The following is a 15271-nucleotide window of genomic DNA, read 5'->3' on the forward strand; positions in this document are numbered from 1 at the left end:
CCGACGTCGCTGACGTCGGTGACGTCATCCCGCCCCGTCGCCATGGCGACGGGGGAAGCCCTCCAGGAAATCCCGTTCTTTGAATGGGATTTCCTGATCGCCTATCGCCGGAGGCGATCGGCGGGGCTGGGGGGATGCCGCTGAGTAGCGGCTATCATGTAGCGAGCCCTAGGCTTGCTACATGATTTAAAAAAAAAAAAAAAACCTGCTGCGCTGCCCCCTGGCGGAATGTTTCATACCGCCAAGGGGGTTAATGGCATTCTTTTAAAGAGACTCTGTAATAAAAAAAAAAAAGTCCCCTGAGGGGTACTCACCGTGGGAGGGGGAAGCCTCAGGGTCCCAATGAGGCTTCCCCCTCCCCTGTAGCTGCAGGCAATCCAGCGCTGGCTCCCCCGAAGCGTCCCGCAATCTGAGCTCGACAAGCCTGACAAGACTTGATATAGTTACCTTCCCTGGCTCCAGCGGGGGCGCTGTTGCGGCTCTCAGCACGGAGATAGGTGGAAATAGCCGATCTCTGTCGGGTCCGCTCTACTGCGCAGGCGCAGGAGACTTGCGCCTGCGCAGTAGAGCGAACTGACAGCGATCAGCTGTTTCCACCTATGTCCGAGCGGATAGCCGGTACTGCGCCTGCGATGGAGCCGGGAAGGTAAATATTTACATCCCCGCTGTTCGGAGGGGCACAGTGAGACCGCCGTGGGACACAGGAGGACGGGGGAAGCCTCGATAGGATCCGGAGGCTTCCCCCATCCGAGGGGAGTACTCCCCAGGGGAACTTTTTGGTCCATATTGATATGATAGCCATGCCCATTTGGCACCCTAGAGGGCAGTAGATCTACAGTGAGGGACCAGACAGACTGCAGAGAAAGCCCCAGGTAAGTAAAGCTAATAATCTTTCCCCCTTTGGCTCAGCTGTTCTTTAAAGGGATCTGAGCATAGCTTCCATAAAATATACAAAACAACCCTCCCCCTGGGAGAGTTTCCTAATGGTGTGAGCTGTTGGGGGGATGGCAAGCATTACCTTAAAGTGAGTGTTTACCGTTTAAAAAAAAAAGTCAGATACTCCCCTAAGGAGAGGGAAGGCTCGGGCCTAATGAGCCTTCCCTCTCCTCTCCTGGTGCCCGGTCCCGCGCAGGATCCCCTGTGGCAGTATTCGACCAGTTCGGTCAAATACTGCCACTTCCGCATGCCGAAGGGAGCTTTCAGAAGCCTTCGGGAGCACTCGGGCTCCCGATGACGCGGCCGCTCCATACTACGCATGCGCGAGTGCCCTCTATGACGCACTCGCACGTGCGTAGTATGGAGCGGCCCGTCTTCGGAAGCCCGAGTGCTCCCGAAGACCTCCGAAGTCACTGCGGCGGCGGACGCGAACGGGGGAGCCAGCGCAGCACTGAAGGCACCGGGAGAGGAGAGGGAAGGCTCATTAGGACCGAGCCTTCCCTCTCCTTAGGTGAGTATCTGACTTTTTTATTTTTATAGCGGTACCCATTGGCTTTAAAGTATATTTGAAGTAAAAGGGATATGGAGATTGCCATATTTATTTCCTTTTAATCAATACCATTTCCATGGCAGTCCTGCTAATCTCTTTGGCTGCAGTAGTGTCTGAATCACACACCTAAAATAAACTTGCAGCTAATCTTGTTGTCATTTCCATGGCAGTCCTGCTAATCTCTTTGGCTGCAGTAGTGTCTGAATCACACACCTAAAATAAACTTGCAGCTAATCTTGTCAGGGTCTATGGCTAAAAGTGTTGGAAACAGATGATCAGCAGGGCAGTCAGGCAATGGTCATCGTTTCAAAGGAAATATATATGGCAGCCCCCAAATCCCTTTTACTTTAACCGCTAGCTGACCGCTCCACACCAATTTGGCATGAACGCGGCGGCAACCCCAGGACCGATTCACGCCGATTGGTGTGAATGGCCTCCTATGGGGCTAGCAGGAGATCATCTCTACTTGGAAGACTGTTAGACGCTGTCTAATTAGGCTGTACAGCGCTGCGAGCTGAGGCAGCGCTGTACTGGAGACAGCCATGTCCGGCTGTCTCCCTGGGACACAGGAGAGCGATCGACTCTCATAGGCTGAAGCCTATGACAGCCGATCGCCGTGATTGGCTGGCTGGGGGAGGGAAGTTTTTTTGAAAAAAAGAAAGAAAGAAAGAAATAGTAAAATTTATTTAAAAAATAAACATACACCGTAAATAATTATATAAAAAAAAATAAACACTGTTTGTGGGCAGAAAAGGGGGGGGGGGGAATCACTTGTGTGCTGTGTTGTGTGGCCCTGCAGCGAGGCCTTGAAGCTGCAGTGGCCTATTAACAGAAAAATGGCCCGGTCTTTAGGGGGGGGTTAACACTGCGGTCCTCAAGTGGTTAAGTGTCTTTTCAGGAGGGCTGCTGAAGACTCCAAAAACTTCTAGCCCCTCCCCACCTCATCTAGACCTCAAATCAGTGCCAGATTTACAACTTAGGAGCCTGTAGGCTCAGGCGTTCTGTCGCCCTAAACTCTGCCCCTCCACTCAGGCCACACCCCAATATTAAGTAAGCTTTCCGCCTCCCATATTTCCCCAGTATGTGTTAACCCGATTGATTTAGGTAGTAGATGTGCCCCCTCCCCAGTATAGGGATCTAGATGTGCCCCCACCCCAGTATTAAGTAGCCCTCCTCCAATAGGGGAACATTTGAGGAGGGGAGCAACCTTTCCTACATAAGGTGCCTGTAGGCATGAGCCTTCAGTGCCTTATGGTAAATCCTGCCCTGCCCAAAATACATTTTTGCTAGAGTTTGCCTGTAATACCCGCACCAATGAATGGCCTGGCCTAATTCGGCATACTGGGGGTTCACCAGCTGCATGCTTGTTCCACTTCTATATACTGTGCAGAGAGGAATATGTTATGTGACATAGTGAGCTCTGTGTGGATTCTAACCCAGATCAACTGAATTGGGTCAGAGATATATTTAGGAATCCTCAGACTGAAAATAGCTTTTTGAATGGTTACGAAAGTATCCATTTGCTTCTAGTTTTACCAGTTTTTTTTCACACAGCCAGCCAACTGCTTTCTGGTGCGCACAAGCCTGACAGGTACTCATTCCGGACTGGGGAGGGACGGTGTGAGGAATTTCACAACACCTATAACTACAGTGTTGATTTTTAAAACAGAAGGAAGTTGCAGGTTTTCACTTCCACTAGCCAAAAAAGCAAGACCATGAGGCAACGCTTCCAGGCAGTGGGTGGGATTATGCAAATTAATGATTCCTTTGCAACTCTATAATTCAAGCATTCGTCCAGAGAGAGTTTATAGGCTATAGCACTCTTTTAGCTTTCAATTGTATAGTCATTAAGATCCCATGCTAGGTACACACGATGAGATTTTCTGGCAGATTGATTATTTCCAACATGTCCGATTTCTGGTCTATTCTCTGATTGATTTTCCATTTACTTCTATGGAAAATCGATTAGAAATCAGTTCGGACATGGTGGAAATAATCGTCTGACAGTATATCTGCCAGAAAATCTCATCGTGTGTGCCTAGTATTAAGCCGCATCTACACGAGTAGATGCGGCCGCGTTGTTCCTTATTAATCGAGGCGCTGATGCGGCTCGATTGATAAGATCCGACAGGACGGATCTTCGCAACGCCGATTCCCTGCTCGCTTCCCGCGAGGGGACAATGGCAGGGAATCGAGCGGAAGATAAGCGGCAGCGGGCACGAGCGGGGAATCGAATGCGGCGCACGCACGGCAAGCAGGGACGCGGCGGGCACGCGGAAGAGGCGAACCGGCGGCTAATCGAGCCGCCGGATCGCTACAACCTCTCCCCGTGTAGACGGGGCTTTAGAGTCATAAAAGTCATTGACCTCAATTCACTAAGATCATGCTGGAGATAACAAGGCAAGAGAAAACTTACCACCACACAGTGAGAGAGTTATCTTATCTCTCCACTCCTTAAATTACCTCCTCTATAGTTAAGTTACCTCCTCTGTAGTTATTTTCACACGCAGTTAAAGAGACTCTGAAGCGAGAATAAATCTCGCTTCAGAGCTCATAGTTAGCAGGGGCATGTGTGCCCCTGCTAAACCGCCGCTATCCTGCGACTAAATGGGGGTCCCTTCACCCCCAAACCCACCCCCGCAAGACTTGGTCGTGATTTATTTCTTCCTGGAGGCAGGGCTAACGGCTGCAGCCCTGCCTCCAGTCGCATCTATCAGCGGCGCATCGCCGCCTCTCCCCCGCCCCTCAGTGAAGGAAGACAGAGGGGCGGGGGAGAGGCGGAGATACGCGCTGACAGACGCGCGTGGGGCAGGGCTGCGGCGGTTCGCCCTGCCTCTATGCGGAAGAGGGGATGCGCTGCACGGAGGGGGATTTGGGGGTGAAGGGACCCCCGTTTAGCGGCGCGATAGCGGCGGTTTAGCAGGGACACACATGCCCCTGCTATCTATGAGGTCTGAAGCGAGATTTATTCTCGCTTCAGACTCTCTTTAATTAACAGCCTGTCTGGCGTTATTTTAAGGATTGAAGAGTTAACTTAAAGACAGAAGAGTTAACTTTAGGTTTGCCTGAGGTAAAATGTTTCCTGAATACTACATGCCTCGTCACCATGGTGATAACTCTAGAAACGTTATTAAAGACAGGAGATAAGCTTAGTGAATTAAGGCCATTGACTTGCTTTTTTAAGGTTAATTAAATCATCTATTCTTTACATATTTAACCACTTCACCCCAAAGCGGTTTTTACCCTAACAGACAAGAGCGATTTTCACCTTTCAGTGCTCATCCCTTTCATTTGCCAATAGCTTGATCACTACAAATCACAATGAAATGATCTATATCTTGTTTTTTTTTACCACCAATTGGGCTTTTTGGGGTTGATATTTGTTATTTAGTAATTACTTTATTTTCTATGCATTTTAAAGGGAAAAACAAGGAAAAAATGAAAAAATACACTATTTTTCCAATTCCATTCCCTATGGTTTTAATATAAACACTGCTACTGTGCATAAAACCCACACATTTTATCTGCCTATTTGTTCTGGTTATTACAACGTTTTAATTATGTCCCTAGTACAAAGTATGGTGACAATATATTATTTGGAAACAAAGGTGTATTTTTTTCTTTGGTGTTTTTTTTTTCACTATTTTCACGCGCACAGCAGCAGCAACACTGTCTGACGTATAAAAACATCCTGGAGCTATTAAGAGGCTCTAGCAGGACGTTTTTATAAGTCAGATTGTCATTAAGTGACCCACTGATAAGCCAGCCTACCCTCCAATGTCTGACCCTAGCAGAGAGCATGTTGGAAGTGAGTTTCTGCTGCAGAGTACGCGCTATACTCATGTAGCCTCATTGGTCTCATGGTGAGCTATGAAGCTGCAGGGGATATGCAAGGACTGGAGCTGGAGTGATGAGACGTAGTGGTAACCATGGGGTCCTGCTGCATAACCATGTTATTTGAGTGACCATCCTTTCTAATTATGTTGTTTGGGGGCACATGCTGCATAAAGCAGCAGGTACTGCCATACGATCCCAGGGAAAAAAAAACACGTACATAAGTAGATAAATACTTGTTCGCCTTACATAACATATGTATTGTACTGTACACATTTTTATTTCGGTGAATTTTATAAAATAAATAAAGAGAAAACTGTTCCAGGCATTTTCTATCTTTACTGCCTCTGACTGAAGCCAATCCTGTTGACATTTCCTGCACTGTGATATCTAGCTTGCTTTGTGAGCACAGCATAGATCATATTTCAGCAGCTTCTGTAGAGGGGTAAGGTGTATTTCCTTTCTCAGCCTCATGTCCCACTGAACTGCCCTCAGCCAATCGGTGAGGAGTAGGCTTGTGGGAGAGGAGATAACAAGCTTCCATCTCCTTGGAAATGTACCAGAATAGAGCCAGGCGGACTGAGATAAGATTAATTACAGCAAACAAATGTATAATTATATTGGAATGCTTGCAATGCAGGCTGCATGTAGACTACCTGATAAACACAGAGCAGTGGGAAAATGGAATTTGATTTTGTGCCTGACAATCCCGCTTTAACTGTTAGGTGGACATGACATGCCTACTTCATTTTGATATAAAGTTATAGAAGTGGTTGTCGTACAAAATCGTACATACGCTAGTCTATTTTATTATGGATCATTTGGCCGTTTGAATGGTAGTTAGAGCCTCATATGTCCATTGGGGAAGGGGGATGATAATGGGGCCCACTTATAGTTTTGTTGGGGTCCCAGTGATTTCTAGTTCAGAGGGGCTTAACCCACATGCCTGTTGGATATGTGACAACAGCATCCTTGTTTATTTTGGGATGTGATGTTAGCCACCGGCTGTCTGTGAGAAGTTCGGTATGGCCAAGGAGCTTCTGACGAGCTTCTGCCACAATTGAATCTGTCCTCTGCTCCTCCATCCTGGTCTGGTATCCCGGCTCCTCCACCAGTGACAGACTCTAACTACAGAGAGTCATCAGATCAGTAGAGAGGATCAGTGGAAAACCCCTTCCCACTCTGGACCTCCTCTACAACTCCAGACTGTGCTCCAGAGCGCTGAGGAACGGGCGGCAACGACCCCTCACACCCAGGCCACCGCTTCTTCATTCAGCTCCCATAAGACCAGAGGTATCAATCCATCTCCACCAGGACCTCAGGGCACAGGTACAGCTTCTTCCCCTCGGCTGTCAATTCTCTGAACTCTATGAACGCTCTTCACTCAATTACCCCCGTAGGTCGTTCTGCCTTTTATAAGTGCGTTTTTGCACTGCTGCACATCGTTCACCTTTTGTGGTCAAATGTTTGTGTTAATCTTTCTGTTATATTGCCGAGTTTGAAATTGTATACTGTGTGTCCGATCCTGAACTTAACCCTGTACATGGCAAGCCCAATTCTGGGCAGGACGTCGTGCTTGGCAAAATAAAATTGATTCTGATTCTAAGCCTGACTCTGAGTTTTGAGCCCAGGGCCCTTCAGAGCTGGGACAAGGTCCTCCAGTACCCAAGGCTGAGACACCAAAGTGCGCCCCTCCATCCCTCCCACCCCAGCCGTCACACACTGATTGCTAGTAAAGAGAACCAGAGATGAAGCACCCTCTTGTATTTTACTTTATAAATCAGTGGGAACATGACAGTAAACACCTAATCTGCCCTTTGTTTCATTGTTCTCTGTGTAATCTGACTGTTATCACCTCTGATAAGAACCCCCGACTGAGAAGTCAGGCTGCTCCGTCTAGCTTTGCTACAGAAAGATTATAGCTAAGTCTGTCTTCTGTGGTGTTATTTCAAGCCCAAGCCTGCCCCCTTGTGGCTTTGCTATAATGACTCAGCAATAATCATTCCCAGCAAAGCCAGATTTAATTGCTCAGTCTGGGATTCTTGTGACTGCTGCTAACAGACACTTTTAGCAGTGAGGGTGAAACAGACAGCATGGTAAGTGTTTTCTCTAATGTTCTTACTGATATACATGGTAAAATACATGAGGGGGCTTCGTCTCTGGTTCCCTTTAAGCCTCATCTACACGGTACAATTTGCCGTCAGATCGGATCTATTAGACGGATCTATTAGATAATTGTCAACTGGTTCAATCAGAAATGCGTTAGATTCTGCAATAGATTCTGGGTACTTATCAAAGCAAAATCTATTGCAAAATTGATCTGAAACAATTTGAGCGTATACACACGATGCAATTTTTTATTAGATCTATTTAATAGATCCATCTATCTGATGGAAAATTGTACCGTGTAGATGTACCCCCAATACCTTAATTTTTAGTTAACTGGCTTGCACTCATTGCCATGTATCCCCTTTTCTTATTTCTTTCTGCTTCAAACACAATTTTGGAATGCTAGCTGAGTGAGTTGTGCGCCCCCCTCCTACACTGCGCCCCGAGGCTAGAGCCTCTCTTGCCTCTGCCCGGCCCTGAGTCCCTTTAAGTTATGCTCTGTGTATTTGCCCAGCCTTGTGAGCTCCTCATATGACAGTTGTCAGCCTGATTGAGCCACTAGGATTTTTTTTTCCTGCCTGTTTGAGGCAAGTTAACTCCTACCCTAATCTGATCAGAGATGTTGCATTATTAGCTGCTGTTCTGCACAAAGCGTGACAGATATGAATCATGTTCATTGTGTGTATAATAAACACCTGTCTGTTTGCTGTGCCAGCCTTATCTCTCCCTGCTCTGTAGTGAGATTATACAGAGGGAGATAAGAGACCTGCTCAGAGCCTTTCATTGCTGGTTAGTATGGGTGCTGGGGGGTAAAGGGTCATTCATCAGGATTATTACTGTCCAGTAGATGTTCCTTAAAGGGGAACTTCAGCCTAAAAAAACATTCGGTCATTAAGTTACATTAGTTATGTTAATTTAAATAGATAGGTAATATAATTTCTTAACCACCCTGTTTTAAAAGAACAGGCAAATGTATGTGATTTCATGGGATGAAGAGTAGAGATCAGCAGCACCACGATGATGTATTTAAGCTCTTTATTGCATAAAAGATAAAGTCCAGGGACAGCGACAGACGTTGTTTCGGAGATGAACTCCTTCCTCAAGCCTATCTCCGAAACAGCGTCTGTCGCTGTCCCTGGGCTTTATCTTGGTGCTGCTGATCTCTACTCTTCATGCTTTGGAAGCTGATGGACTACTGCGCCATATCAGCCTAGCACACGTTTACCCTCACTAGGGTCAGGGTGCCTATCGAGTGTGGTGTAACGTGATTTCATGGGGGCAGCCATCTTTTTGGTTGAAAGGAGGTGACAGGGAGCATGAGACACAGTTCCAGCTGTCCTGTGTCCTGATCACCCCTCCCAGCTGCACACGCTAGGCTTTAAGTCTCGAATTCAAAATAAAAAAAATTGCGCCAAAACAGCAGACCGAGAACAACAACGAGAATCCCATCATGCTTTGCACAGCATCAGGGGAAAAAAGCCCGGGCAGTTTTCTTCTGTGCAGCTAAAAATGAGGCTTGTATAAGAGAAACAAACTTCTGATGCTGTGAAACTGATAAACAAACACCAAGCCTTTCCAGTGCTGCTGAGTAGATTTTTAGTCTGGAGATTCACTTTAAAGTGGACCTGAACTTTTGCACAGGACAGAAGGAAAACAGAGAAATGCACCCTGTATGTATTTATAGAATGTATCCTGTCTAGTTCCCCCTCATCTGTGACTAATCACAAGTTGTAATTTGATCTTTTAGCTGTGTCAGCTGATTGCCATGGCATATTCTCTCATTTGAAAGCACAGGATGTTAACAATATGTCTGCTTCCATCTTTTAGAGCAGAGAGGAAGGGCAGTTCACCCATGTTAGAAGGAATTGTTCGGATATGGGGGATTATTTCTCACAGTCTGATATCCTGAAAAAGAGATTTATTGAAAAGGGCTATAGTTGTGATTGGCTAGGAGAGATACAACAGGAGGTTGCTAATATAGACCGGAGGGAATTGATACATTCACAAAGAGAGGTGAGTATCAACGAAGTAAATAGTTTCTCTTTCTTCTCCAATTTTTCATCACAACATAAACAGGTGGAATCCATATTTAGGAAACATTGGAATATCTTACAGGGGGGATCATATTCTAAAGGAGGTTCTACCTTCTAGGCCATCATTTACCTATAGGAGAGCCCCTAACTTAAAAAAATCAGCTGGCTCCGAGCTGTGTGTCACCACCCACACAACTGCGATTCACGGGTTGGCAATCAGAGGGATTTTTCCCGTGTAGGGGATGTAAATGTTGTAGAGAGGCGAAGGGGGTAAAGTTAAAAGAAATTATCTCTAATGTGAATGGTCACCCCTTTAAATTAAGGAATTTGATCACCTGTTCTACCTCTTATGTCGTTTATGTGGTCTGGTGTACTTGCGGCATACAATATGTGGGCCGCACCACCAGACTACTGAAGGACTGGATTGGTGAACATATTGTGAATATTCGAAAAGGATTTGAGTTGCATAGTGTGTCTCTACACTTCAAAAAGGTACATCAGTGTGACCTGTCCCTGCACATGTCATTCTGTAGTGTGGATAAATTGATACAAGCCTGGAGGGGGTGCAATAAAGTTTGTGAGATATCTAAAAAAGAGACACGCTGGATATATGAGCTAGATACGTTGGCCCCCAAAGGGTTAAATGTGGATCCGGATATAAATTGTTTTATTAATACAGCATGAGTATCGTACATGTATGGGGTAGGATCGTTTCTATTATTTTCTTCTATGTATTGGTTGCAACAATTTGTTGGAAAATGGTGGGGTGGATCCATACATTTATGATATATTAAGGATGGAATTGGATTAGTAATGACTATATGTAATTGGTTGATCTCTCTGCTGTTAGATGTAGCAATTGGACATATGTTGATAGTTGGGAGCTTATGTGGGTAAATATCATGAATTGATCTAGATTAGGAGTGTTGGTATGTACTAGTTTTAGGTGTGCATCTGTAAGGGTGACGGCTCTGAACGAATACCGTTGAGTTTTTAAATTTTTCATTTTAATTTTCTAACTTTTTAATAAAGATTACATAGTGCGCTGCGAAGGGGGGAGGAGTTAACTACGTCTTAAGCCGCCGGTCTACTGAGTGCCGTCAGCCCCTGATGAGTCACTAGGTGACGAAATGCATTGGGCGGAGCTATGGCACTCGTGACTGACAAGGAAGGAGGAAGCGTGAGAAGGGACGAGAGCGTGAGATTCGAATCCAGGACGGCATCTTGCAGAGCGGTCGCCTGGGGACTTTATCTGTACTGATATGCCTGTGATCTCTCTTCGCTTGTGAGTGCAATACTTTATCTTTTTAATTAAAACGAAGGTTTTACACTATTGTGGCGCTTTTTAGTTTTTTAGAACCCGGCTTGGATTAATTGGATATTGGCCGTGGATTGTATCTGACCCCCTAAGCTGTCATTCCCACCTCCGGATATTTGGGAGGTCTCTGGGATGAGTGCGGGCATAAAGGGGGGGGTGTCCTTGGCACTGGTGTTGTTGAATTGAGGTGTTGGCGAGTATCACATGTGGGAGGTGTTGGATTACATTTTATCGCAGTTATACACTATATGTGTTTTTTTCTTCTTTGCATATGATGTGTGGGCCCTATTGTTATACTGATAACAGCGTGGATCATACTACAGTGTGTGCCATACACAGGAGAAAGGACTGAACTTTATTGGACCGCTGTGGTAAACCGTATGAGTGTTTAAAGGGGAACTTCAGCCTAAACAAACATACTGTCATCGAGTTACATTAGTTATGTTAATTAGAATAGATAGGTAATATAATCTCTTACCCACCCCATTTTAAAAGAACAGGCAAATGTTTGTGATTCATGGGGGCTGCCATCTTTGTCATGGAGGCAGCCATATTTTTGGTTGAAAGGAGGTGACAAGGAGCAGGAGACACAGTTCCAACTGTCCTGTGTCCTGATAACCCCTCCCAAAACAGCAGAACGAGAACAACAACATTTGAAATCCTATCCTGCTTTGCACAGCATTAGGGGAAAAATGCCCGGGCAGTTTTTTTCTGTGCAGCTAAAAATGAGGCTTGTAAAAGAGAAAAAAAGTTCTGATGCTGTGAAACAGTTAAAGAAACACAAAGCCTTTCCAGTGCTGCTGAGTCCATTTTTAGTCTGGAGGTGCACTTTAATTACATTTTGGCCTTTGAGTGCGGATCTTTTTTAGAGCATCCACAAGGCAAACCTAGACAGCTGCCTGCGGGAGCACGCGACATCACATGACGGCACACGACGGGCGCGAACGAGATTTCAAACGATCACAGCACTTTGCTTGGGAGTCGTTGGGGAGCTTAAAGATCCGATTGGCAGTAACATTCGCAAAGCGTCGTTTGACACTCGTAGCCATGTTGCAAAATGATCACTCATCGCTTAAAAAAAAAAAGCCACGTAGGAAGAATCGCATACAAAATTGCAACGTGAGTACGTGCGTTCAGTTATCATATTTATAAACACACAGTTTACTCAGTAGACTTCATAGTTAAAGAGAACCTGAGGTAGCTTGGAAAAAACAAAACACTGGCTCCACTCCGCCTCCCAGACCAATCTGCGCCACTCCACGCCGCTCTCGGTGGTCCCATTCATCCACCGCATAACCTCCGATCACCGGCGGAGGATATCCAAGACGTCCGCGACCCGGAAGTTCTTCCTGGGTCACGGCTTAGATGCCGATTGGAGGAAGCTAGCGGAGGAGGGGAGCGAGGTGACGGAGGCGCGGGGGAGAGAGGCAATGGAGGAGGCGGGGAGAGAGGTGATTGTTGGCTGAAGAGGCTGGCGGCAATCAGATTGTCGCTAGTGTTGGAAGGGGGGGGGGGATGAGCAGAACCTGGGGCAGCACCAGAAGGACATCATAGCTCCCAACTGTCCCTCTTTTGGTGGACAGTCCCTCTTTGGGAGCCCTGTCACTCTGTCCCTCTTTCCTCCCCATTTGTCCCTCTTTCAGGACTTTGTCCCTGTTTCTATGTAAATATACAGATTTCTCTACTAAAAAAATGTAAATGACTCCAAACTTTATTCCCATTCTTTAAATTGATATATTACTCATTTTAAACAATGTTAAAATGAAGAAAAATGAACCAGGATAGAAAGGACCAGTGTGGTTTTAATTACAAAACAACATTTTTCTTATGAAATCTTTGTTATGTGTGACTAGGGGCGCGGTGGGGGCGTGATCAGGGGTGTGGCAGGGGTGTGGCTTAAGTGTCCCTCTTTCTGATCTCAATAAGTTGGGAGGTACGGGACACAGAGGCAAGTCATTGGGCACATGCCTCTGTGTCTATAAACTCCATAAAATCCGCCTCGGGTGCTGAATAATAAAATTCTACCGGTAAGTGGCATAATTAAAACAGCTGTAAAACTGACAAAAGCACCCAGTGGCATTTTCCTGCAGAGTGTCATCCATCCTGGCCAGGTTATTGTTTACATGCAGGAGGAAGGCAGGTGTAATGTAGCAGTCACATAGCTGGCCTGTGTATCACATATCAGAGCTGGGAGGTTCCCCAGTGAGCTCTCTGTACATTGGGAGGGTTGCTGCTGTGGAGAGGTGTCCTGGCTCTGTGGAACGCAACCAATGCTGCAGAGCTGGTCTGTCATGTGCCTGAGTGACACAGACTCACTCGTTACTGAACCATTCTTCACGCATTGCAATGTGCGCGTTACCAGCCTGACTAATGACATCACGTGACAAAGCTGTAATTAGTCACACAGCTTTTTCTAAGCATCCAATCTAGACAGGCATGAAAGCCAGGATGTTTATGTTGGGATTTTGTGTACAGTGTTTGTTTTCTACATGGTACAGGGTCAGAGTTAAAGTGTACCGGAGTTGAATGGGACAAAAGGATATTTACTTACCTGGAGTTTCCTAAAAGATCCAGGGCACCAAAGGCAGAGGTATAGTGTGGTGCGCCGTTGGAAGAAAATGGGTGTGGCTATGATGTGGGCGCTGAAAATGGGATTGACCATGACGTGGGCATAGCCAACTGTAATGTAACAGTGTAACTCAAAAAGGCCCTGAGTTTTTTTTACCCAAAACACAGTAAGGCCCCGTTCACACTGCACGTGTTTCCAGCCGCGTTTTGGAAATGCGTGCAGGTGGCCGACATGCACGACATCAGACATTGCATAGAGTGCAATGTCTGATGTTCACACTGCATGCGTTCCGGACCTGTGCGGACCTGTTTTGCCAAAACGCATGGCTGTCCCATTCACTTTTCAGTGATGGATCAGCCACGCAACGCATACAAACGCGGATGGCGTGCGTTCGTACGCATTGCGTTCCGCGTGCGTGCCCGTCCGCGTTTGTAATGTGAACGGGGCCTAAGACAAAATGACCTAATTAGACAACATTTTCCCCCAAAAAACACACAAGGCAGAATTCCCCCCCCCCCCCCAAAAAAAAAACATAATGCAGCATTACCCCGATGATGTGGTGGTCTCACATCATGGATATACAGGCAATAAATATGCAGAAAATATGTGATGTTATGTCAATATGACCAAAATCTGAAGAATGAAGGCAATTCTGAAAGCAAAAGGGAGGTCCAATTCAGTACTAGCAAGTAGTAACTAACGCCACATATGAAATGCAGAAACGGTTACCCCAGAATGCGTACGAGAGAATTCGCCGCCGGGAGACTTGGGCGCAGGATACAGCCGGTATGGCTTATCCTACTGCTGCACAAGTTCCTGGCGACGTTAATACTATTCCCCCTCTAGGTCCATGTGGATAGTGGGGAATTAAATAATTTGGCTTCCAGCTATAGCTGGAGGCCAAATTACAGTATTTTAAAAGTAACTTCAGCTCCGTCTGACGGCGCTGAAGTTACTCACTGTGCGCCGCTATTACCGTAATTCCCATTACGCCCCATGGTGGTGCCAGCTGCGCCCAAGTCTCCTGCACTGGATTGCCAGTGTTCAACCCCAGATACCAAATGTAGAATCCATTACTCTAAAATGTCAAAATTCAGAAGCCATTACCTCAAATGTAGAATGCAGAAACCATTACCCCAAATTCAGAAACCATTACCCCAAATTTCAAATGCAGAAACCATTACCACACGTCAAATGCAGAAACATTTATCCCAAATGTTAGATGCATAAACCATTACCACACACGTGATAGAAACTGTTACGCCATATACTGGATATGCAGAAGGTGGGAGAGGTCAGTAAGTGCTGGCTGAGGGTGGAAGAGGTGAGTGGGTGCTGGCAGAGAGTGGGATAGGTCAGTGGGTTTTGGTGGAGGGTGGCAGCAGTCAGTTGGTGCTGGTAGACGGTAGGAGAGGTCACCTGTAATGTACTTGTAATTACTTGCTTCGGTGGAGCCCCGGGGACAGCAACAGTACTTCTTGTGAAGGACGCGGGCATCGGTGTTCTTTCACCCAGCATGTTCCTTCCACTCGCTCTCCCGACTCCGGGCTCCGCTGGGTAAAACGCGTTGTCTATTGTGCATGAATAAATATACCTTTTCCATTAACTAATAGTTTCTCCTTCTGAGAAGGTAAGATTTCTCATCTACATAACAATCCACAGTAGTATATCATCAAGGGTGCCTTCACCGGCAACGACGGGTCCGCCGGACCCTCCCGCTGGGCGGATGTTCAGCCGACAGTAGTGCGTGTGTACGCGCTGTTGGCAGACTGCCGAAAGCGCATACACGCACTACTGTCGGCTGAACGCCCACCCAGCGGGAGGGTCTGGGCGGACCCATCGTTGGCGGAAGTAGTGCGTGTGTACGCACCTTAAGACAAGTGGTGAATGTAAAGATCCATCCCTGAAACTTGCTACAAAAA

The sequence above is a fragment of the Hyperolius riggenbachi genome, chromosome 3, assembly GCF_040937935.1.
Source record: "Hyperolius riggenbachi isolate aHypRig1 chromosome 3, aHypRig1.pri, whole genome shotgun sequence".
NCBI classification, from domain to species: Eukaryota; Metazoa; Chordata; class Amphibia; order Anura; family Hyperoliidae; genus Hyperolius; species Hyperolius riggenbachi.